This window comes from Numenius arquata, chromosome 8 (genome assembly GCF_964106895.1).
Source record: "Numenius arquata chromosome 8, bNumArq3.hap1.1, whole genome shotgun sequence".
In the NCBI taxonomy this organism is placed as follows: Eukaryota; Metazoa; Chordata; class Aves; order Charadriiformes; family Scolopacidae; genus Numenius; species Numenius arquata.
Genome location: NC_133583.1, coordinates 15,377,153 through 15,404,015, shown reverse-complemented (window position 1 = coordinate 15,404,015; position 26,863 = coordinate 15,377,153). Strand labels below are relative to the sequence as shown.

The 26,863-nt window shown below is 36.2% G+C and overlaps 1 protein-coding gene across 1 annotated transcript in view; it reads left to right on the top strand.

The window, feature by feature from the left end:
- CACNA2D3 (calcium voltage-gated channel auxiliary subunit alpha2delta 3) overlaps positions 1-26,863 on the top strand; it is a 456,710-nt gene that overhangs the window by 250,873 nt on the left and 178,974 nt on the right. The gene's annotated exons all lie outside the window — the stretch shown is intronic.

Genomic DNA, 26,863 nt, shown 5'->3' with positions numbered 1-26,863 from the left:
TGTGAGGAAAATCTAATGTTTGGTTAAGAGTAAAACCTACCAGCCAGATCTTCCAGTCAGTTTTCCTGTCCTGTCAGGAGTACTGCTGTACTCTATTCCAGTCTCTCACTGATAGCCACGGGCTGCCACTAAACCTTGAGAGAAAAGTGATAGAGTAGGAGTCATCCTTTCTTTCTGAGTAAGTGACCAGGAGCAGCCCTGGATGTGATATTAACTGTCATTTTTTCCTATTAAAAGAAATGCTTATGTCTTGTTTTCCATTTGGCTAATGTTCAGATATCTCTCCCTTTTTAAAACTAAATTATCACTCATCAGGCTGTTAATTGTATTGTTAATAGGTCACAGTTTTATACTTTACCAAAACTGATGAAAAGGATGTAATGGTGTTGAGACAATAATGCACATGTGAATTTTACTGAATGAGGAAGTAAAATATAATAGTTAAAGTGTGGGCTGGAACAAGGAGGTTCATTATTTCTATGAGTGCTTTTGCTGTGACTATCTCTCAGCTTAGTCATCACTTATCAATAGTCTAGTCAGCAACAAAATCATAGGCCAGCTCAGCAGTAGTTGAACCAGACAGGCTGAGGAAACTAAATACCACCAAAAGGCCATATTACTTAGAGGATTATTTTATATGGAAAGATGAGAAACAACTAAAAAAAAAAATCAAATCCATCGCAGTACCAAAAGATATCAGAGACTGAGAAGACTTGCAAATTGCTCAGCGTAGAAACCTTATAACAAAATAATTTAAAGCACAAGATTGTAAAATTTAGCTGTAAAATGCTGAGGGAGATAACTTATGTAGTACTGCAAGCCTCTTGCTGATTGTTCTTCTTTAACAAATGCTATTCCAGTGGACTATTTTGATGAAGACAAAATTAAACTATTGAACTGAAAATATAACCCAGGAAATGTTAATGCTGAAGAATATTAATAATTAAGTTGAAGGAAGAAGTACCTTTCAATGAGATGGAAGTGCGGGTGGATGACATTTATGAAAAATAACATCGAAGAAGGAGGAGATTAGGTGTATATTTGCAGTTCAGAAAGCAGATGATAAATTTCATTACAGACGAAAGTGAAACTTTAAAAGAAAAAGTATTTTTATTCAACTGAGAGTAAACATAGATGTGAATGAACCTGAAGAGTGGAAGTGTTATGTACAGCGAGTGCTGTACTTTTGTTACATGTGGCAAAACTCATGATCTAGATGGTGAAATAAGTAATCTCTTTTGTAAAAGATGAGCTAGTGTTCCAAGAAAATTACAGAGGTGGCATAGTTAATGTCATAGACTGAATAAGGTGCTGCATCAGTAATAGTCTTAGAGATCCTGCTCCTTTCCACCTTTGGTTGCAAACTTTTCTTTGCCTTCGTCATCTCTGTCCTGCACTCAGTTCACTGATTGCTCTCTCATCCTAGTCTGCCCTGCATCTTGAACTCTCAGATGCTTAAAATTCTACTCTTGCTGCTTTTTGTTGTAATCTTGTTTCTACCTAGCAGAACTGCACTCTGATTCCTAATCTCATGTGGTTTTTCCTGTCTCCTTTGCTGTTTTTTCCTGTCTGTATTTGGGAAGTCCTTTCTGATTCAGTTCATCACCAAAATTCCCTCTTTCTGTTTTGCCTTAAAAAAAATAAATCTGCTTTTTCAAAGATCTCCAACAATCATATTTGTATTCAAATTTATTTGAATTTATCCCAAAGCAAAGTAATTTTTTGCAGGACAGGAGGAAAAGTAAGTGCTGAATTTGTCCTTTTGTAGCAGCACAAAAAAAAAATCCCAATTTATGTAAGCAGTGAAAGCTTCAGGCAACCGTCTTCCTCTTGAAGAACAAGAAGCAAATGTACAAATCATAGGCTATTTGTATGCTTTTTGCATTTTAGCCTTTTTTTTTCTCTTTCCATACATGAATGCTGACAAGTTGAAAGATTATACCTTTCGACTGCTGTCTTGACAGATATTTATCTGTGGGTTTTGTCTGTCTTGTGATGGAAGTCACTACAAATGTTCACTAGCTTTATGCCAGCATCTGTGAAATGCAGGGAAGGAAAAATAATTTTACAGTTTTTGTGTCACGGCAACAACTTTTATTGCTGATATACAACCTACCTTTCATAGTGCAGTATCACTTCATGAATCTGCTTTTTCTTACATTCAGGTGTTTTTATAAGTTGAGTGATAACATGCTGGCCTTTGTGAAATGTATAGAATTGGTGGTGCTTATTTCATCAGCTGTGAAATAAGCAGGCTATGAAGTTTCTATGTAAATTCTTTTTCTTAGTTCTTTCAGTTACAAAGTTGAAAGGAAGGATCAAAGAAAGTAAGTAAAATTAGTATTGTATCAGTTCCTTTGGCTTTTCTGGCTTCCACCAAAGTATTGCTATTTGTTGACTCAAATTCTGAGTGAGAAATGAGTTTCTTTTGTTTTGAAAAATTATGCAATGGTGCCTTAGCAAAAGAGCATATTGTTAATTACAGGTCTTAAATCCTAGTGTCCCAAAAAGTATTTTAAATAAAAATATTCTCCTTTTTTGCCTTTTCTTTGTCATATATTTTATCTTATAGTCAGCATAGTTTAACTCAGCTCTCTTTCTCCTAGAAGTCACTGCTCTTGGATCATAGGTGAACGTATTTTGCTTTTGCTGGTGTGATGTAGCAAGAATAAATTTGAGCTCTGCAGATTTTGCGTTTTTAAGTCTGCACTTTCTATGCTTAGAAGTTTTGCCAACATGCCTATGTCTCTCACAGATTAATGAAGAAATATCTCTTTAGGTACCATTTCATTAGCAGCTTAAGCAATCTAAGACTATGGTGTCACTATGTGGTACCACCTGCAGTCAAATTCACTTTAATCTGGTCAGTACCATTGTATGGTTGTATCATCTCCATTTTCCTGTTAGTAGTGTTTTGTGTGCCTACTACAGTAAAAAAAAAAACTACCTAAAAAAAAATACACATACTCAAACCAATCAGATGAAATACGTAGCAAAAGAAGGTGAATGAAACCACATGGTTGATGGCAAGAGCGTAAGAGCAGAGCACCATGGTTTAAAGTTGTGTTAAGCTTACTGTGATATCCTTCTGGCTGAGGTTTCATGAGCCAACTAAGACAATTTAGAATTGTCAATGATCTGTGGGGCTTGAGAGAGCAGGGAAGGAGCAAGGCAGTGCTGGAGAAGGAGAAAGCAGCCTGGGGGCAAGTTGGGGGAGCTGTGCCCCCAGGAGCTGTGTGCTAGCAGCCAGAGAAGATTGGTGCCACTGCAGCCCCATGGTCACCTGTTCAAGCCCCAGCATTCTCCACCCCAAAAGAGTTTGGGTCAGGAAGGAGCAGAGGGGGCCAGGGCTAGTGGAGGGAAGTGGGCTTGATCCCCATTTCCACCCCATCTTGTTTGCATATTCTGTCCTGCTCTAGCAGCAGAGGGGAAGCTGTGACCAGCTGCAGGTGTTCCTGGACCAGAGCAAGCAGTAACCCCACACCACCAGCAAGGAGTGGTGGTGTAACAAAGCAGAGGTGGCAGCTGCCTGTGCATCCTAATGCATGGATTTCTGTGGCTACTGAAGGGACATCCCCTCCTTTTGCTTCCTCCCTCTACCCCTTAAAGTGCATGATCCTGAGCTGACTGGCTCAGACAGCAAGTTCAGAGGAGTGAGCAGGTTGATAATTAACCCAGCAAAAAGAAGTGAGTACTTTAGAGACCTGAACCTGTCTCAGTGAGGGGGTCAGAGAAGAGGCAGAGTCTGTGTAAGGTAGACAGAAGATAGCAGCCAGGTGGTTGGACTTAGTCCTCTTTGAGAACCTAAGCTGATCTAATGGATTCAGGTCAGCAGAATTTATAGGGTAGATGCTACTGAAATGGGGAAGAAAAGGGTAGAGGGAGCTTTAGTCGTTGTGAAGCTTTTTTGTTCAGTAGCAAAAACCTACTGAACATTCTGGTAGAACTACTGCTGTGTCTTGTAATAGTAGTAATAATAATGTTCTTCCTGGTTAAAAGCTGTAGTGCTCATTGGAAAGTTTTTGTTGATATATAGGCAAGCCCCTTTCTAATGCAGAGAAGTATATCTCTTCCACTCAGTATAAAAATATATATATATATAGTGATAACTTTCTGAGAATTTTTGCTTTAAAATAACACTTAAAGGAGGAGTAATATTAGTTTAGAAAAAAGATGGCAACAACAAAAAGTAAAGGAAAGAGGGTGGGGCAGAGTGTTTTAGATTGTATAATAATAAAACAAAATGCTTTCAATACAAATAACTTGATTCATGACCACATATTCTTCATGTTTTTTTCTTTTGTGCTTATTACTGATTATTTTTAGTTTCTTGAATAAAGTACATGTGTGAAGAAATATACAGCTTGGCAACATTGAAATAAGAAAATTAAAGCCATGCCATTTTTAGTCGGGTGATATTGATTCTCACTTGATTTTGCTCTCACTTGACCTAAGTCGCATTCCTTTGCAGTCACATTTGGGACTTAAGATGTTTCATGCTGTAAGACCTGAAAGTAAAAATAGAATCCTTACTTTTTTTGATACTGAGAGATATCTTTTCAGCTACCTTAAAAGACCTGTTTGGGAATGCCTAATGAAGTAATTAAGAAAGGGTAAAGTAAAATTAGTCAAAACTGAAACTGTTTGCAGGAATATATGGAAGTGACATGTGGGAGAGAGACTCACTTAATTTAGATTGTTTACTATTCTTGTGACTGGTTTTTATCCTGAGTGTTTTAAACTGAATGTCTCTGATTTAAACCAGCTATAGTACAGACTAGATGCTACACAAGTATAGTGTTTGCTAAAATCTTCCCTGCTACAGCTGTTTTGGTTTTATACAATTAATAATTCTTTTTTACAGCAAGAGAAATAGAGAGAGAACATGAGGAAGTGTGTGTCTGGATATACTTTAATGATATGATGTATGCCTGGAAAGTGGGAGACCAAGATGTAGGCTCTCCAAGAAATATTTTCATCATTTATAGAAAGTGAAAGAACAGTACCGGTAGAAGTGATTAAGGCACCGTCCTCAGGTTATAGTTGTCTATCAGTTAGTGCACTTTGCAGGTGAATAGCTGCATTTTTCTGGTCTAAATCAAGTGGAGTAGAAGTGTGAAACTATAGAATGCAATAGAGCCTTAAAGCTTTATTTGTCTCCCATTTGTGTTCCATTCATAAATGTTTTAATCATGGATTGTGCACTTGCACTTCATATATCTTGATTAACTACTGTTTACCCTTACCCTGTAAGAACTAATTTAACTTGATAAGCTCCTTAAAAGTAGTGCAGAGATTGCAGAGCCATAACAAAATGTATTTTAAAAATTAAAATGAAAGTGTGATTCTTTTATACTAACCCAGTAGAGTTCCACATCTCTGACTGCTTCTACCCTCTGAGGTCTTTGTCTAAGGATAGTCTTCCAGATAATTTCCTTACCAGCTTTTCATTTCTGATTTTCCTCCTGTTAACAACACATATAATTGGTCATGATTTTAGCATATTTGGGTTCCAGGACCCATCCCCTCTTCCTAGACTGAGATGCAGAACCTTCTGGTTTAGGATGTGAATTTAGTCTGGGTTGAAGGTAGCCAACTTCTTAGGTAAGTTAGATATTAAATCATCCCCAGATACAGTGACTTTACAAAATTCCTCCTGGCCGACAAGGAAGCTTTTCCTCAGTTGACTAGGAGTCATCTTTATTCCTTAGAAGAGAATCCTTAGAAGATATTCCTTAGAAGAGGTATATCCCTGGACCTACCCGGGTGAGTTCAGAAACAACTGTCAGTGTGCAAGTATGATGCTCTCAGACATTAGGCTGATGAGGCACATAAACCTGATTTTTCTGGGCTGTATCTATATGGTAATGTGCCTCAAAACATATGCTGAGCATTAGTAGTAAATGCTGCTTTCACAAGCCAAATTGTTTCTTAGTTCAAAGATAACATTTCCATTTAAATTAGTAAGATTTATATAATATGGCCTTCTGAAAGAGGTTTATACTGTACTAATCTCTGTTATGAAATGTTAGTCCTAATATTTTAGTTGTTTCAAATATGCATTGGTTTAAGTGCGTCTTTATTAGAGATATTTATTCCAAATTAGAAAGTGGATGTCTAACAAAACTCTCACTCTAAGAATGTTTGGAAATGTATGCAAAGACTTTGACAACAGCAGTGCATTTTTGTATACCCTATTTAAAGTGCCTGCTGGCAGGAAACCCATTCCAGTTATCTTCAGGAAATCAGGATGTCAGTATTCACTTAGCAATAAATACCCTTTCAAAAAGTGCAATTAAAACGTGCATCAGTATAACACAAGTTCTAGATGCGGTTTGAGGGCATCAGGTTAATCATGCTAGATGATGGAGAAATTTCTGTGTCCTGAGCTGCATTTTGGCAGGACTTCTTTTTAATGTATATGCAATGTCTTTTACATCATGGTATACTTAAGAAATCTCAAAATAACCCCAGTAGCTTCAATCAATTGTACTTTCCAGCTGGCAGGACAATTAGTAGTAGGTAAAGCAGTATTTGCAATAAATCTAAGGTGAAAGGATGATTAATTTTAAATTTTGGCAACCTAAAAATATTTATCCTTTTCCCTGTTTAGTTCTTGTGATAACTGCATTGTTTACTCTGCTTACTGTTCAATAACTGGTATTTGTTTGCAAAAAAGCTAAACTTGTTTGCCTCTACTTTGTCTAGGATAAAACAAATACAAAGTATCTTTCACTGTTTCTTAATACATGCTTGCTGATGAAAGCATTCAGAATCAGCTGAATGATTTGGCAGCCTTTTAATTCATAAATGTTCCATTAAATTTATAAATTGAATTTTGGGCTTTGGAAATACTGTCCAAATCATTAGGCATTAATGTATGATGCTACTACTACATATTTGTCTGAAGTGTGATTTAGATTTTTTTCTCTTTTTACTGCAAGATTTTTTCTGGATTTCATTTATATATTTTTTCAAGTTGGAGAGATGTTTTATGACTTTTTAAAATAATTTTATCCTGAGACAAATCTTTAAAAAATGCTGAAAACATCTTTAAATACATGGAAGATTAAATAAATCCCTTGGTAATATAATTCATTAACAACTGAATATGATATTACAGGTAGGAGTCTTTTACTTGCTTTATTGCCAGACTGTAGACAGAAAAGGCTCCAAAATGAGGCAAAAAAGCAGAATATCTTTTGCAGTGAAAGATTGTACCTCTGTTGCAAAGCCAATGTGTCTTTATCCCTTATACCTTCTTTGAAGTACTGATGATGGAATTGTGAGGATGGGGACAGAATTCAACTGAATTACAGTGTGCTTTGATTTAGTTTTTCAAAAAAAAAAAAGGGGGGCTGTGACTGGCAGCTGAAACAATGTGAAGACACTGGTGGATGTGGGCAGCAGATGGAAGCCAGTTTCCAGATCGGGAAAGCCACACTACAAGATCTAGTTCAGAGTGCTTCCTAGTATTGAAAACTGTTTTTCACATGATGAGGTATCACAAAACTACTGGCTATAAAAGTCACCTTTACCTGTGATCAAGATAATTTTACATCATCAGGTCCACCCACTGTTTGTAGGTGGTTTATGTTACGCTTGCTAGTTGTACTTTGCATGGCCTGCTATTTTAGGTTTTGATCCTACAGCTCTACTTTACTGAATTTCTGAAAGCATCCAAGTCCTTTATTTCCAGTTTCTGAATAGCCACATATTCTCTGAGCTGTCATTTGAATATGACTTCATGTAGGTGAAGGGTTTCTTGGATAAGTTACCCGATCAGTAGAGCAATTCTACAAAAACACCTGGAATAAGAAGGAAGATGATGTGTATTTTGTACTGTAGTATTCAGCTAGAAAAGCTCCCCTGGCAATTATTGTTATAGAGAAATAGGAAGCTAGAAACATATTCCTGAAAGAAAGCTTTCTGCAGAATCAATGTTCATTATCTCTAGCTCAAAGCCTATATTCAAATAACATTAATAGAAGTTAATACACTAAGGCAGTTGCACTGCTTGCATATCAGAGGGCTTACTGCTGCATCTCATTAGAACTGCTTTTTAAAGTTTTAATCTATTAATAAATTACTTTGCATGCACATTAAGATATTAATGTTAATATTTTCTTTGATTTTTCTATTGGGTAACCCTCACAAAAGTTTTTTGTTTTTTTAATTGGTTGGAGGAGATGACTATGTCTGCTTCCCACCATTATTTAATTAAAGCATTGGTTTAACTTTAATTAATAGAAGTACAATTACTCTTGTGTTACCTATATGTGCATACTTTAAAGTGTGCTTTTGACCATCTGTTCTCTTGCGTGTTTTTTCAGAGCCAACATTTTTGTTCCAGACTTCTTTTTTTTAGATTAGTTCAGTTTGCTTTTCATTTTGTCATCGTTTAACCCTGATGGGCAACCAGGACCACGCAGCCATTCACTCACTCCCCCTGCTCCCCAGTGGGACAGGGGAGGAGAATTGGAAAAAAAAGAAACCTTGTGGGTTGAGATAAAGACAGTTTAATAGAACAATAATGGAAGAGAAGATAATGATAAAAGAATATACAAAATGAGTGATGCAATATGATTGCTCAGCACCCGATGATTGATTGCCCAGCCTGTCCTGAGCAGTGATCATAGATTCCTGTCCCCCAGCCAACGCCCATTTGTATACTGAGCATCGTGCCTATGGTATGGAATATTGCTTTGGCCAGTTTCTCCTGTTTATGCTCCCTCTCAGCTTCTACGGGAAGCTGAAAAAGTCCTCAATTTAATATAAGCGTTACTTAGCAACAACTAAAACAATATGTGTTATCAGCATTTTTCTTATACGAAATTCAAAACACAGCAGCTACTAGGAAGAAAATTGACTCTATCCCAGCTGAAACCAGGACATGTTTATAGACCTTCATGATCATCATGAGTGATGCATGCTAAAGTGAAAAACTAAGCTGAACAATAAATAAGGCAGTATGTGCATAAAAAGATCATGCTAGTGTATAAGCTTCATTAGCCTTTCCTTTTTGTGACCTTTAAATGGGTGATGTTTCCCTTGGGACAAAATTGCATAGGGATGGAGTCAAGGCAGGTCATCTCAAGAATGTAAAAATATCTGTCATAACAGATGTACAAGTTCTTTTATTTCTCCTTCCACATCAAATATGTTGGAAACATCATTGGATTACTTCACAGGAAACGAAGGGGGAGACTTGCCATCTCCTTTTCTTGTTAGCTCAGGTGAGCATTTATAAAGTCATTGCACTTTGTAGAGACCAAGCCTCTTAAAGCATTCTGTTGGTACTTCTCTTCTTATGTGGTACCCTCTCATATTATACAAGTTTGGGGAAAGTTTTATGCACAAAAAGTCTTGCACTTTAGTCAGTTTTTGTTATAAATCAGTGATTTGGCTCCAGTTTCTTTTGGATTATATCCTTTGTGAGACACAGATATTTAATTCAACACTGGAACTAGCTGCAGTCATAAAACAGAATAGGAACCAGTGCCAGGGGTTTCAAATATAGTACACTGGCTGTGAAATAATACACATGAATACAGCATCATAGTTACATTAGATATCTTCACTTCAGAGCATTATCTTTTATCTTCCATCTGTATTTATGAAGAATTGCCTAAATAGGAAAGTCTTCAAACTTTTTCCATTTTCCTCAATTTTTGGAACGGAGGATGTGTACAGAAGTAGTAACAGACTCATAGATGTCAGCGTGCTGAAGTGCCACTGTGCAGTGTGAGAATCTTAAATAAGGCTGTTGAACATATTTCTGTAAGAGCACTGCTACGCAATACATGTCTGGAAGTCTAGGAAATTAGATGACAGGTTGCTGGTTCTCAGTCTTATCTTGCATTTTGAACTGATTTCTATTGTGCTTGGCAAGTGCTTTGCTTTTGAATATAGAGCACAGGCTTAACCATAAAGTGTGTTCCCAATGTGTAAGGAAGGATTTTGCAGGAAAGTGAGTAATAGAATTGTTGTGTATTTTCTGTTGAGTACATGAAGCTTCACTCCAAGCTGCAGAATAATACTTTGTGACATCACTGTAATATAATGGAGATGTCAACAGCTGCATCTTACTGCTTTAAGTTTTGATCAGATTTTTGACATGGTTCAGGCATCTCAGTGTCCATTTAGGTATCAGAAGCCAGAAGTACACCAACTAAGGCTACGACACAGTGTTGACTTACCTCTATTCTTTTTCCTAATTAAGCTCAATTCCTTCTGGTGCATCAGAGAAGAGTGATAGTGACAGAAGTATTCTTCACTGACCTGACAGAACTGTGGGCTAACCTGCCTGGGCTAATTAGCCTGTGGACAGCCTTTCCCAGCGGTACTATGCAAAGCAGTTATGCTGGTGCAGAGAATACAATCTTTAGGAATTATGAATGCTTAACGTTCACAGTTCTGTACAGTGACTAATTAGTCACATTAGTTCTGTACCAGTGACTAATTAAATGTGTATTTAGTGGCAATGCCATTTTCAGGACTTTTACACAGTGGATGTTGGGTTTGAGAGTCACAATGTCACCCATATGTACCTCTAGGTACCTTTAAAAAGCGGTTCTTAATTCAGAGTGGAAAATCTTAGCACTCCTGCATCTTTCTATTGTAAGTCAAATGAAAAAAAAATCTATCTTTTCATCCTGCAGGATTAAGGTGCTGATGTATTTTTAACTGCAAATGTTTTGGGTTTCTGCAACTTTAGGATTTTGGCATACTTTAGAATTTTTTAGAACGTAATGTATTAATTGACAGCAGTGTATTTCTGTTCCTTTTGCAAAAACATCATACTATAGAGAAAAATGCTGTACCTCATCACATGCTGTTTTAATAACATACATGTTTGAAAATTCAAAGGTTCTTTGACTTGTGCTCTGGCTTGGGGTTTATCTCAATCTACTGTGTAGGAAGCTAGGTATTAAAATTAATAGTAAATATATGCATGCCGTTAAACATGCTAGAAATTAACTGGAGTGGCTATACAAAAGTTGAAAGAGAAGTGTTGAAATGGGAAAGGGGAGAGTAGAATCCATAAAAGGGAATAAGAAAGTCATCATGGCTATAAGGGAAGAAGGATTGAACACATAGTCATTGCTTTGTTGACAATGAGAGATCCAGGAAGGAATTCCACTCAAGCTGTCACATCTGTGCAGTATTAAGAAGAGAAAAAGCAAGAAACCTAGAGGAAGATGCATTAAGAAAGGGGCTTTTATTTTTACTTAGACACATGTGTTTCTCTGAAAAAAAGTGCACTGTATCCCCCTGGGTTGGGCTCTGTGGACTGCCACTGCACTGAGTCCAGGAGTGCAAAAGTGGTGCTTGAAAATAACTTTTTTTGTCACTTTCCAAGTGAAACAAAGTATGAGCAGAAAAAATAAGAGGAGGCCATGTAAAGTTTTGAGAGTTTGGTGAGAGGGTTGTGACAGAGTACAGCTCCTTTTCACACACTTCTTAACAAGCATGAGGTTTTGTAACAGTAATATTATCAGTGCCAGAAGCTTAAAATAACTCCCTTCTGTCTATTCTCCATTTTACTATGGCCAGACTTCATTTAGTCCTGATAGATACTGGTGGCTTACTTTTCTGTTTTTTCCAACTGTAAGCCAGAGAATTATTTAAAGAAAATGGCATTAACTGGCCATTGCTAAGTTACTATTTGTAGGAATTTGTTAGAAATTGCTAGTTAGTAATTGTTAGTATTTGTTAATAATTAGTTGCTATTTTTAAAGAACTCTGAGGAGGCAAAGGATTGATAATGTGTAAAAGTCTTATTCCATAGAGCAGCACAAATTTGTAGTTCTTCTAGGAGACTCTACTTTGCATGTTTACCTTTGTCTCACAGTCAGCTGGGGTGTCAGCATGTCATAGAATTGAAAGAGATTTTCTTACAGCTTTTTCTCTTTTTGGCAATAGCAGAGGAATCTGGCCTTAGTTGATGTTGGAAAGATACAGGCGGTACAATCCTATGTTGCAACCATCAATGGCAAAGTTTTTGGTTCTGTAAATATATATATCTGCACATAGCCCATCTACGTTATTCCTTTATGGCACTCTGATTTGAGTCTAGAGGCTTATTTTAGCCACAGTAAGGATTAATTCTACCTTTGTGCAACCATATCTAAGCACCACTGTTTGTGTGTCAGCATCTTCTGAAGACCTGACTATGTGCCTTATCATATGCTACTAATTTAAATTGAGATTTGAAGAGCCAAGGAAAATACAAAACATTTTAAAAATTACCAGATTTGCTGACTTGAAACAATTAGATATATTTTCTTGAAGGGGGATTTTTTCTGATGTTATTTTTGTGACCACATGTAAAATTTAATAAGAATGTTCAGTCCATTAGCAAAATAAGTTTTGTAGAGGATCATAGTGAACATTTCTTATTACCAGCTTTCACTGATGAGTAACAGTCACCTGGCATAGAATTAAAATGGCTAGTTTTGCAGCATGAATGATGCCTTTGACCTACTGTCTTGAGTATCTCTTAAAATAGTTTGTGTGTGCGCATATGCATGCGTTTGCTCTTGTTTTCAAGAACAGAAATAGCACAAACTTTACTCATTTTTCATGTATTTCTAAGAACAAAGATGTTTGGGCCAATTAATTTTGAATATATGAGAGCTATTCTCAGTTTGTTCAAGTGACACACTCTAAAAGATACCAGAACTGTTGGAGGATAAGAAGGGGAGTGGGAGTGGTATTTTCTTAAATGCTCTGAAGTTGTAGCAGTGAACTTGTAGATTCACATATTTTCATATTCTTTACTGCAATTTTTCTTAGTAGGAACAAAATTGAGCTTAAGTGAACAACAGAAAAACATTTTCCTATATTGGAAAATCATATTTCTTCATTGATAAAGTAAGCAACATTTTATGTAATACTGTAGATTTAATAGCATAGTTTTCTATAATGCTGTACTACAGCAATGAACATACAGCATTCTGTAACTATTCTGTAACTATAGCATATAGTATTCTGTAACATATAGCATTACATTTACTTTGATGTTGTCATGTTTCATTGCTTAATTTCTATGGAAACAGTTACATCCGTAATATACTATTTTGATCTGCCATCTACTGAAAACAAGAATTTATCAATCTGTTCATTCTAGCCTCACTGGAGACTGGGGTAGGTGTAAGTGAAATAAACAATAAGGTATCAGAAACTCAATAAACAGAGCACCAGAGGAAATATCTACATTATTTTCAATAGCTTCTTGTATTAGAAATTCATGAAGGAAGAAGTTAAATTTTGACATACAGGAGTTCTGGGGGCTTGGGGCAGATTTAAAGATGAGCTACAACTCTGCTTGCCTTTGAAGATATTGAAGGGAATGGCTACCTTACAAAAAGAATAGTAGAATGCAGCAGAACGTGTCTGTTTTTGTAATATTTCTACTCATGTTACTGCTATGTTTGCTGGTAAAAAGTTGGTTAAGAATCCCCCAACCCTTCTAATAATATGTTGAGGATTCTGCTTAGAAGAATCTGATGTTCATTGTGATAATGTTTCCCCACCCTCCTTCTAGACTTTGAACATGCACGAACAAAGGTTAGACAAGCTGTAGGAAATTCATGATTTAAAAATAAAATCCATCTTCTCATGACAAACATTTTTAAAGAAAAGATAAGGTATTTGTTACAGGAAAATTCTATTATTCAAATGAAAAGGAGGGGAAAAGATGAGATAGTTGATAGAAAGTGTTTACTGGAGAGAAATACCAAGGAAAATTGAGAGTCATCCTTCTATACCAGTGGACAAGCAGCGTTGTAACAATAAAGTCAATAACTTTCAACTTTTTTATTTTTTGTAATTTAGAGATCCTACTGAACATGAACAGACTGTAGTGAATATATGGATGATCAAAGGAGGTGACAAATCATAGCCTGTCAAAATTTCTTTTCTACTTTTTCTGAGTAGGAGCTAGCTAGAAATCCACCCCAGTTACACAAGCATTTGACTGGAATACTCTTCTGGTAAATCAGGCTGCAACTCTATAATATCCTCTAATTTACAAGACTGGGTGGTATATTTTACTCTTGTAATTTTCATATATATATAAGGATTTGAATATATATATATCCAAAATATTTTCATTTTGTAAGTACAAACTTTTTATAGTTCTTGACACATAAGCAGAAAGCATTGATTTATTTCTCTGATACCTTTGCATTGTTCCTAAATTAAAATAATGCCTTGCAGTAGATTTTGGGTTATTGTCATATACAGCAAAAAGGTACAAGGTTTACAACTAGCCAAAAGAAGGGTATCTTTGTCAGTAGCCTGGTTTGAAGTTTCATGTTGGAGCTGTTTCTATATTGGCCTAACTTTGTTTAGACTCATGAGGGAAGTGCTCAAAGTTGTGGGGACAGGCTCCTCATTGCCTCTGGATGGTTAATACTGCTTTTTTGTACAACAGTTGGAACATTGCTCACTGACAAAGAATTTTTCAGTTCATATTTGTTCTTCATTAGCTCATAATGTTACAATTATATTCAGGACCAACACATGTTTTATTTGGCTCACCATCGTTCTTTGTCATGTTTCTGATTTTGTCTGTTTGACATACGTACATTCATTAACAGAGAAGCATATTTTGAGAGGCGTATCAATGGTAAAAGTTAAATGCTTAAAATTTTAATAGGGATGTCAAAATTAAAATTAAATTCTTTGGTTCAGAATATCACATAGAAAATGGTCTTTTTAAAAGAGCACTGGAATGAATCAATTAAAATGATATTCTGAATACAACTGAAGTTTTGTGCATATTATACATTTTTATTAGAAACATTTTTCACTGTAGCCTTTTATGATAAACTTCATAAAATGCATCTTCTAAATGTTTTGATTGCTTTTGAAATTTTCACAGATGACCAGATGATAGTGAATAATAATAACTTCTATGGAATGCTTTGTATCCAAAGGCCTCAAAATATACTTTATTATTCATTCTTTATTAATAGGGAAAAGAATTACTGAGAGGTAGAATAATTTGTTCAAAATTCTTGAACGGATAACGTAGCCAGGATCACATCCCATTTGTAATGACCATGCAACAATAATACAGGTAAATATACAAGATAACTACAGTTCTAGTTATAGAACAAAGAAAACTGTCCAGAAGACAGTATACCTGTTTAAGTAACCACATAAGTAACTTTTTGTAGCTATTTGTACTTATATGGTTTTGGTCTTATAGTTCGCTGAACCTTGGAGCCTAATGGAAACACTATTAACACTGGCAGTATCGCTTAAGTACTAAATGATTCAGTATATATGTGCACACAGATATTTCTCTGGTGGCTACAACAAAAATAGAGAGCAGAGAGGGTAATCATGAGGTATGCCTTTACCTCGTAATAGGCATTTTGGAGGTGGTTTTGGAGGGATCCTGCTTAACTAATAGCTGTCCTACCTGAGCCAGCCGAGTGCTCATCTACCCCTGAGAGACTGTGGCACTGCCTGCTGCAGCTGCAAGGGAGGGCTTTGTCAGTAGCTTCCTTGTTATGGCACTGATGCCACTTAAAATCCTTCTGTCAAGCCATGACATTTATGATGTTTAGGAGAGAACTTGTGGTGCTTTGTGGGGATGCAAGCAATGAACGGAAAGTGAAAAGCCTCCTTTCCCTGGCAGAGTGGTGTGTGTTGCAGCAGGTGTAGAAGACTTGAGCTAAGAGGGGTGGTTCAAATCCCTTGGGGAGTCTGGTGTTGACTCACACATCTGGTCTGTGTCCATGCTTCTACCAGTGTCTTTGCTACTGTTGTGCATTGACATTCCTAGATTAAAAAGTACTTGAGTGTTTCTTTTAATGTGCAACTCCCTCTGCTCTGCCCATAGAGGCATAACTTCCATAAATCGGAAGTTTTACTTCCTTTCTTGATCGTTGGGTTGACTCTTTACTTTCAAAGAAGGTAGCTAAAGTAGGTAGATGACAGCAGGGAAGGTGATTTTCTGTTTACTTCTGTTAAAAGCACATAGTGTAGTTATAGCTGTCAATCTGATCGAGCCCAAAGGCTTTAAGGGTGTATTTCTGTCAGTTTTCAGCATTTTGAATTTTTTACAAAGCTTGATTTATTTTTGTTTAATTTTTAAGTTTTGAGGGTTTATGTATTTTATTTATTTATAGCGGTAATGGGCTGTCCCAGACTGGGTCATATGTCTCGCTACTTTTGCATGCAGTGTGGCAGTGATCTAAACTGAGGCCTAAAGTTTTCTCTGCCGCAGCCAGGCAGCGTGTTACTGTTCTCTCTAACTAATTTACAGTCTGTACCTACGCATTGCCTCAGTCCAATTTGAGTTGATGTCAGTGAACAGTGTAAACTCTAACAAGCAAGACTTGAGAGGATACTCTCATGCATTTGATGATCAATGAAGGAATGCCTTTTAATGCTCTCTAGTCAGCACAGTGTGTTCCCTGAGCAGCCTTGAACATGCCAACTGTCAAGATATTGATTGGGTAGTTTCCACTAGCTACGGTAAGTGGATTCTAAAAATAATGTTATTGTGATTTGAAAGAAAGTGGTCTTACTAATTCCTTGATCTGTAAATTGGTCATCAAGTACATACTGTCTATGGAACAAATAGTATTCTGTCACATTGTGAATGTGGGAGGAAAAAGTGAAGGGGATTTGCAGAGTAGTGAAGAGTTCTAGACTAAAGGCAGGTCATTTTTGACATTTGTGGATTGGATGCATGCTGACAGGTACTAAGTCTTTCCTCAACCTCCAAATTCTTTTTCTTTTTTATCACTTGCTTTAAAATCTTTCTTCTCTAGAGTTACCAGAAAAATAAGTGGAAATATTTGGTGACTCTTTCTTTCATGTGACTTTTACATATTTGGTCTTTAAAATTTCTTTTTCTTTATATTACTTACTGGTTGTACCTGAGTAGTTATTAATATTTATTTATGTGTTTTGCTTTAAAGGCATTATTCAGAAATGTATTAGTCAAGAACACTTTAGAGTGGATGTTATTTAAAAATGGTTCACTAATCCAAAATGAGGTGAAGATATATCTTAATAGATACCACTACATTGCTGCAGTCAGAGGAAGATTACCCAATGTTCAGGTATTAATGTCCACTGTAAATTCAATTAATTAGCAAGTAATTTGGAGAGAAATGCAATTACTGTTCTTTAATTACTTATGATTATTAACAATCACTGAGGCATGTATTAAATACAAAACCAAGTACAATTGCTGTAGTTTCAACTTTCTTGTTCTCTTATCTTTTGGCATTGCTTTTTGTTTTACATCAAGAAGCAGCTGTGATCCTGAAAAGGCTTAAGCATGTGCTTAGCTTTATGCACTAGGAGTATTCTGAGAGAGTCGTCTGTGAAAAGCATTTTAGTTTGTGAGCTTGTCTGTATACTTGTATTTGAGTTTGCTACTTCTGTGAGCAGATGTCTCTAAGATACCTTATAACCTTACTGCCCTCATGAACCGCCTAAATTTTATTTGAGCTCAGGATGCCTGTAAGTCAAATCTGGCATCACATATTAATGACTGGATGATAGTGATAGGTGAAACCATTTTAATCTTCTGCATTAAATAATTTTTAAAAAATAATATTGTGACATTAATGAAGTTTTGGACAAAGAGTTGTATGTCAGGAGACTATGAATTTCTCATTAGCCCACCCTCACTGGCATTTTGACCTCATGATGTGATGAAGGCACTGGGTGCTGTCTCCAGAGCATTGCCCTCAGGATGGGAATTGCGTCAGAAATTGATGCAGGATCTGTATCTTCTTCTGCTTCGCTAGCTGCCTAGCATATGGAATATCTGAGGCCAGCTTAAGTCCTTTCTTTGCTCATTTTTCACCAGGAATCATGAAAGAATAGCAGCTTTTTGGAAGAAAGAACATATGATGTTTCTGTCTAACTTCTAGAACGAAGGTCAAAAAACAGGTACATAGCAGGCATACATAGTAGGGGAATAAACTGATATTTCATGTAGCATGACAATGGTGGTACCTAATAATTCTGATATCATTTGATATTGTGGTTCTACTAACGTATCCATATTAGAGTCCATGAGGCACCCTTGTCTGCCTAATATCATCAGCACAATGTGACCATGAAGACATGAGAATTGTCAAATCAGGAAAAGAGTGATAGAAAACACCCATTTGGCATTAAACATTCATGGGGCACCCCAAAGTTTTGCTGCAAAAAGTGGTAACTCAGTGGCCTTAGGCTGCGTCTGAAAAACTTCCTGGGTGGCCAGATAGAAAGACTGGGGAGTAAATCTGCATTTGTATAGTGTATTTGAAGGCAGTGGAAAAATTCCAGGAGATAAATTGAAGTATTTGCCTATGTCTGTGCAAGACCTCAGGGCCCAAGTTTGTGAATTCAGGTATAAAGACCTTATCCTATTGTCTCCAAAGCAAGCAGAGCTGTTGATTGTTATATGTAATAATTATTTGACATAATATATATACTTGTCAACTAGAAAATTATTTTCTACTTTTCAGAAAGTTTCCCAACTTTCTTTGTGTTTTAATGATCTGTGTTTCCTGCAAAAGATTCTGGAGATTTATCTACTTAGTTTCATAAACTTTATTCAGGAGCTAGGAACCGCAACCTATAGATTTTTAAGAGAGAATTTTCATTAAAGTTCCCCTGTGATACATCATTACTGCGATCTGCCTTGTAAAGTTGAATAAAAGTTACCAGGAGAGTTTATTTTGAGGAACTTTTTTCATGAAAACCTAGCATGGTTCACTTGTATGTGTTCTGATTGACCCAGATGTTTCTATTGTAGCCTAGATTTTCACATCTGAAGCTCTGTTTGCAAACACTGTATGCGTGAAATCTGCCCTGTGCTTAAAACACAGTATATTTGACGAAATAAAAGGCATTGAATATCATGGCTCAAAAATGAGATCATCTCAGTTCTACTCCTGCCTTGTTTTAAGGCCAGCAGTTACTCTGCTTAGACCCCTGGAGCTTTTGCATATCTTGGCTTTTTTTGAACAGAGGGATGAATAAACCCACCAAATTTCCACGTTTTTTTCAATTCTGTCTGTGTAAGTTCATTTTATTTCACTGCTTTGTACCCCACTTGAATGGGAAATATCTGGAGGGTCTGTCCTGCTAATGGTATAATAAAAAGTGTAAATGGTATATGCAGTCTGTTTCAGCGTAGACAAACTTTTGTGTACAAGTTTTAATATAATATGGAAATCCATAAACAGTTGGCTGTAAAGTTTAGATTAGTGGGCCATTTGATTCTGGAGTCTCTACAGCTACTAAAGACAAAAATGACCAGAAAAATAACAAAAATAAATCTGACACTGAATGGATAAACTTGAACAAAATCTCTTTGATTGGAGCCTTTGGGATAACTGCCAGACTGGACTTTGAGATGTTTATAATAGGTTATGTGTTGATTGAGGAGAGGAGCATGAAAGGTATAGTTTTAGCACCCCCAACCTATGCCAAAGTATGCAAGAAAGTGGGGACTGCTGTTTGGACGGGGGACAGATCAATTAAATCTTTTAGGACAGGATGCTTTAAAATGCGTGTTTGTAAGTTAAGACATAACATAAACATTTTAATCGCAAGAGATTCTGAAGTTTTATCCACCCAGTGAGTTCTTGGTGGGGAATCAACATTGAAACAGATTCTCCTAGGTCTTCAGCAATTCATTTCTTTTCAACCATGTAGCTCTTGAATTGGTTGAGCACTTAAAATTCATTCTTCTCCCCTGCTAATTATAGACTGTAAGGAGATGTGGTGATGTAGCTTTTCTTTCAGTTTCAGATCAGACAGAGTTTAAATTTGATTTATTCAAAGACATTTTGAATCCTTTTAATATAATAAATAAATCTTGGCAAAATGTCATGGTTGAACTGTAATCTTAACTAGAAATACAATTTTACCATTCTGATTCCCAAACTCCTAAACAAAATTAACAACTAAAAAGGGCTTATTATTTAAAGAAAGAGACAAGATGCTGACAAAGGATAAACTAAAAGTAGTCACCTTTATTTTCTGTAGCCCTTACAGATAAATAATTCCTGTGTTTCAGTAGTTTTATCAACAGTAAAACCTGGAGTAAAAATCAACTGTTGCACATTTTGTTTGTAAAATGGCTCTGGAGTTAGTAAATTAAAGCATGTTGATAAATTAAAGTTTTGACCAAGGGTATATTTTTAGTATGGAAGTAATGCATGGTTCACTAGATGGAAGAGGTTGATTGTCTGGAATAGTAGTGATCCTTTTAGTTAAGAAGATATAAAGTAAAATTTGACATGAAAATATACACTTGAAAAATTATTGCTTTGCTTTACGCTATCAGCAATGTTTAACTTTTGATAATATTGCTTTGTGTTATCTTTTGGAGTCAAAAATGGGTTTTGAGAATTGTAATTTTGACTGTGAATTTTATTCCTAGAAAGCCCTAGGACACTTGACCAGTTTTCTAGTGTGAGACATACTGTACTGTTGTGACTTTCCTATTTAGAACCTGATTTTTCTGAAGTACTGTATTGTGCCATCCAGGTCAGCACAGCAAGCGCTTAAGCAGACAAGTGGTCCTACCAGGGGCTCATTGACAGAAATATCATGAATGCCAACAGAGAAGAATTACCTCTGAAAAAAAAGGTGTTAGCAAGGTGAAAAAATAGAGCTAGTGCAAAAAAAAAAGATGATGAAGCAAATGGTCTGTCCTGATAAAAGCAGCAACCAAATCAAGGAGTACCATAATTGTAAAGTCCTTATTTGTTGGTAAAATTAGAGGTAATAGTTTATGTAGAATGGACTGGACAGAAGCAAAGTTGTAAAGAGATAATCAGGATGAGACTAAAAAGTCTGCTTTGAGATTCTGGAAATAAACAGAAGGCTGAATTATGTGGGAAAATTAGAATGAATTAAGGATTTCTTTTTAAGACTCTGGAATAAAAATACCAAAGATACATACAATGAGATGGTAAGTTCAATTCTGCTTTATTAGATAAAATAATAGCTTAAAGTCTAAAGTAGCTCTATTAAATTCAATGCAAACAAAATTTACCAGATATATTATTGGTACTGTAACAAACATGCATCCATGACTGTTTACTTAAAGTAGCTAGCAAAGTAATGTAATACAGAAGAATTTAAACTTTTGTATAGAAAATTCACATATAGGTCTACTGGTCAGTACTGAGTTCTGTAACAGCATCTGGACATAAATTGTCAGACTAAAATTCAAACACTGAAGTGCTTTGGTCCGTGGCTATTGCCATTTGCTTGAGTCCTTTCAAGTGAAATTCAGTTCTTTTAATTGTTCCATGAAGAATTTTAGCATCTTAATTTTAAAATGACAGTTATTTAAAAATATCATTAGTTATTATTTTGGTTTTATTTAGCATGCCTGAAAGTGGAACAATGATAGCATGGAGTAAGCCAGAAATAACACCAACTACTTTTTGTCATACACCTCTCTCTTGCTGTATATTTGCTTTGATACTATCATGCTGCTCTGATGGCCACAAACGTTCCTGGTAGACACAGTAAATTCTATTTTTTCATAATACTTTTATTTCTGTGGTGTTTGTAATGATGTGTATGCGTATGAAAAGACAGTCCTGGACTGGAAAATTTCTTCTTCAATTAATGCAATCAGATTGCAAATAGGATATTAGCCAGGCATGTAAAGACACCTTTTGTACATTACTGGCAGAGATATGAACAAATTTCAGGTCTTTGAATCCCAGATTCCTGCATTATTCTTTATTGTCGGGGTGGCAGCCACAGTCAGTTACTTGGGTGATGTAAATGTTCAACCAGTATCTCCTGAGGCAAAATATTAATGAATTCACATATCCAATTATTGGGCCTTCTATAAATTTGTTATTAGTTTTTTATTATATAGGTAATAATAAAATGCCTTGGGCATCCTTGCATAAAACAGCTAAAACATTATTAAGTGACCAGCAGAACAACAAACTCTTTTTTTTGTCTATGTGTGTTTGTTGAGGGACTCGCTTTGCTCCAAGTTGCTGAAAAAGATGGCTCTTCTATGACATTTTTATGAAGTTCATTGATTCTGGACAATTTCAGGCAGATAGTGGAACCTGTTCCAAAATGAACAGTTTCTAATGAAAAATGCTCTAATACCATCCTCTTTTAAATTAAGGATGAGCCAGCTTCAATACTTTTACAGGTAGAGTAATCAAGATGAGACGCTCAAAATGACATTGTTCAAATTATTTGGGGTTGATAGATTCAACCTTCATCTTGAAGTTAATGTAGAAATTATATTCTATATTGTCCTGTATATCTGAATTGACTCAAGGTATGTTTCTGTGTGGAGTATGTTGCCATAACCTGATTTTGAGAAAAAGAGTGATCATAGAAAGGGTGACATCTAAAATAAATGATTGCAATTCCCTGGCTAGTTGCCCATGTGGAAAGCTTGGGCTCAGCTGCAGGTTCCAGAGCAGCTGGGGGATCTGGTGCGGCTTCTGTGTTAGTAACATGCATAGTAAATGATAGGAATGCATGCTGCATAAAAAGGGAAGATAGCCTTTTCAGTATATAAGCTGACTTCTTCCTTCGAGTATACTGGCACCATTTGAGTTTTCTCCTGATTCAACATCAGCCAGCTGACTGTCTGCCTTATCCTCATCTCCCTCTGACAGTAGCCCAGATAATCAATAGCACTGGCTAGATGAGGAGAGACTTAGACGGCTGCCTGAGACTAATGGCTCCATATGCACAATACGTGAGAACAAATAAAAGAGCGAGCACTTGAGAAATCTATGTGCAGCTTCCCACATCTGAAGTACTAACATTTTCTGGATGTTCAGAGACCTTCAGTACATCTCCTTGTCTAAGGAATACATTGAATTGTGTTTTATATTTATATATGTTATCTACTTCTGGTGATGCTTTAAAATAAAACCCTGGTACAATTTATCACTCTGCTTTCACAAAAAGGTTACTTAAGGAAGTATGCTATTGTGGGAAATACATAATTCTAAGAACATACCTCAGCTTTAAAAAGAAAATGTCTGGCAGTGAATAAACGATACACCAAATATCTTTGAAAGCTGAGGTTCAGAGGTAGGAATAGGAACGCGGTAGGGAAAGGCATTTGCAAGTAAAAGCTCATAAATAGCTTTCTGGGAAAAAAAGGTTACAGAACATGCTTGCAGATTGGTGTGTAGATTGTATTTGCAGTAGGTGTTGCTTGAATGGAGAGGGTGGTTCATGTCCATCCTAAACTGCATCTATAGGGCCATTGGGCTCATCTGAGAAAGAAATATGAACTGTCAAAATTGACAGCTATAAACTGAGAGATGATAGTGTCTGTGTGCTATTTGCTTCAAATGAATGCACTGTTATTTGAAAGTTGTATTTATTCTTCTGTGAGATTTCTGAACTAGAGCTAGCTGATACATACTATGATTCAGAAAAACACCATATCCTATTCAACATGGTGGTGCTCTTGTATGTAGTTTAAAGAAATATGAAGTTTTATTATAGTGGATAATTTTCAAGTAGAAGTTTTATTTTGTTGGGTTGTTTGTTTGTTTGTTTTAATTTTGAGTAAATGAAAATGAATTTTCCAGAAAAATCTGGGAAACCAAATTCTAATTTCGGTGACTCTAATAGTGACATAATTGTATTCTTCACTTCAACAATATGGCTGATGTCAGAGTAAATGTTACAAAGGGAAAGGCAAAATAATGATTTTTTTTGCCCATGACCTCCTCTTCCTTCCAGTGGACATATGCAGGACTATACAAGTGTATTTCGTATCTGTGTAGCACAGAGAGCAGCATATGCCATAGTTTATGCAAGGCAGTATTGAGAAGTATCTATTAAGAATTTGAATGAGTATTTCTCAACTTCACATGCAGATATTCCTATCCTCACATCTTCCAAACAGGTTAAATGGAACATTAGCATTTTTACTCTGAATTAAGTGTCCACTCATGGATTTATTCAGGAGTAGATGTCATGTTTCGGTTCACACGTATCTTTATTTCAGATCAGTGTTTAAATATAGCAGTCCTTAAATGCTGTGTGTGATGGTATGAGGAAATAATGCAGACGCCAAATGTTTTTCCTGTGGAGGGGGAGGCAGTGGCTAACCCAAAGGAATTTTGGAGTTGGACACAAGAATAGGAAGGGGATGATGGACAGATAGGCAAGCAATTTCAGTGGAGCTAAATTTGTTCTCTTGCTCTCTGGCATCAGCCAGGATTCCTGGAGTTTCATTGCCCCCAACTGGCCATTCTTTTTCCTCTGGTACCCACCTGCGTTTCTTGATTCCCTTGGTGAGAGTGAAGGATCAGTCCTGGGGACTGTACCCTCTCTCTGTGACAGCTGTCCCTACTGCAGGGCTTGTGGGACTGCTGGGCCCTCAGGCTCAGCTGGGCAGGGATTTAATTCCATGTGTCAAATGTTGTCTAGCTTAATTAACCTCCTTCTACCCTTGATTGAATAACCCCTTTTTCTCTTTTGGCTGTCTCATTAAAAGGTTGAATAAAATCTGTGTCTTAATTTGTTGAACATTAGATTTCCCTTTCCTGAGGCATACTTTTTACAGAGAGAACTTGCACACGCACGTGTTCTCTCTTCTGTATTTTTGTGTTTTCTGCTTTCTTACTGCTCTCATTTTATATGCAGTGGTATATTTCCCTTTAATAGATCATAAGATACAATGTTATGCTCATATCTTGACGTCCTAATGTTTATTATTATTATTGCATTCCCTTTGTGTCTCAATTGGGCTCTTCTTCCCTGTGTCGCCTGACATTGCATTAAGGATGTTTATTCTATTTCATGACACTAAGAGCTCTCAATGCCTAGTTTTCAGAGCAATTTGTTTGTTAAACTCACTGTTTTCTGAAAACTCAACTTGTTCTGCTGTGCGAGCTCTGCCCTTTACAATTCTCAAAAGTTCTGTATTCCTTCTGTTGTAAGCTATTTTCTTCTTTAATGCTGTCTCTGTCTTTCCATCTGACTTTCTTTCATTCTTTCTTCTCTTGTCCTCTATTTGACACAGGGCATTCATGTTGTTCTTTTGCCTTTACTTCCCTACTCCAATATAGTCTCTTCTTTTTCTGTTCAATGTCTTTATTTTTTCAATCTTTTTTATTTCTTAGGTGTCCTCTTTATATGATTGCAGTGAAATTAAATGCTAAGCACTTATTTTATCCTTAACTCAAGATAATTGATCCTAGGGACAAATTTGTCATCTACAGACAGCTGTTTCTCCAAAAGGCGGTAATGATTTCTCTGGAGACAACAGAATTGTAGGTGGTTTATTCTGGCTCATCTGTAATGATCAACTGAAATTCACTTAATTAAGGAAATCATGCAAGAAGTGATATGCCTGGGTTTTCATTTAATGTATTGAAAGCTTATTTGAAATTCAGTAGTGTTTCCTCCATCATTAGCTGATGTTACCCTGCAATATAGAAGTGATATTAGCATACATGGCAATTCACTGTTTCCTGAGAATTGTGATATTTTACTTCTCCTCTGTGCCCTGGTGAAGAGGGTGCCATTTCCCACAATGCATTGCCGAGTAGGGAAGCTATCGTGTGAGAGTACCATGTCTCCTCTGCATCTGATCTCTCTTTGAAACACAGACTGGAATTCAGTCTGTCTTTTGGTCTAGGTGGATTATGAAATCACCCCTCACAGACAGATTTATTACTACTTGTGTAGAGGGTATTGCTGTGTGCTGAAAGGACAGTCACTTTCTGAAAATATTTTCTCTGTACAGGACACTATCATTCTACTTGTGGGTAAAATGTTTTTTATTTGTGTTTGGACCCCAAAGGCAGTGTCAAGCAAATGTGTTTAAAAATTACTGAAGGTTTAGGAGTTTTTTAGATATTTAAAACTACATGTCAAAAATGTCCTAGAGTTCTGAATTACTGATCTGATTTTAGATCTTGCAACTGGCAGTAAAAAGCCAGAAAAGGTTCTCTTTGAATAGATGATGTAGTGTGATGTAGTGTGTCAGGAAGTTTTTTAAGAAATCAGTTGCTCAGTGTCAAAAGTCCTTCAACAAAATGAATTATTTTCATTTCTTTACTTTGGAATTCCCCATTTTTCACTGCTAACTTAACTTTCCTGTGTTTCTTAATGTCAAATGTAAGCATGCTGATGCTCAATGTCCTCATTTTGTTTCCCAATTCTCATTCTTACCATGTTGCTCTAAAAGAAGGAGGAAGCCCTTTGTTTAGGCTACATGTTCTAAGAGTGAAGAGTGTTTATAAAGTATTCATCTGTTTTTCTTGTCCATGATACATATGGTGACATCACTGCATACTTTTATATGGTTTGGACAATGCAAATGCAGCAGTGAAAATGGAGAGAGCAAACAGAGCATGTTTTTATGATTAACTACAGAACTTAAAGCATAGCTTGTGAGTCACATAAAAAAAAAGAAAAAAGCTCACTGTGGTTCTGAACTCAAAGGATGGACCTCCCTAAGCTCTTTTTCGCATTTAGTGTTGAAAGAAGTTCTGCTCCCTCATTCTTCGTTCTTTCTAGTACCAGGCTTCAAACAGTCAAAATAGTTATTTTCAAACATCTCAACTGCTGTCATTGATACTTAACAAGTGTTGGAACATGAATGAATTCAAACTGACCGATAAAAACTCCAATGTTTTGTCAATATTATAAAAGGGTCAATAGGGACACATACATATATATATATATATGTATATATCTACCTCAGTGACCACAGTACCTGGAGTCAGCCATAGGTAAAATCATTAAATGACTTCACAGGCTGCAGTCAAAAAAGAATTAATAACTATGATGAAACAAACCTGTTGTGGTTTTTTTTTTTTTATTATTTAATGTTTAATTAACTAGGATGACC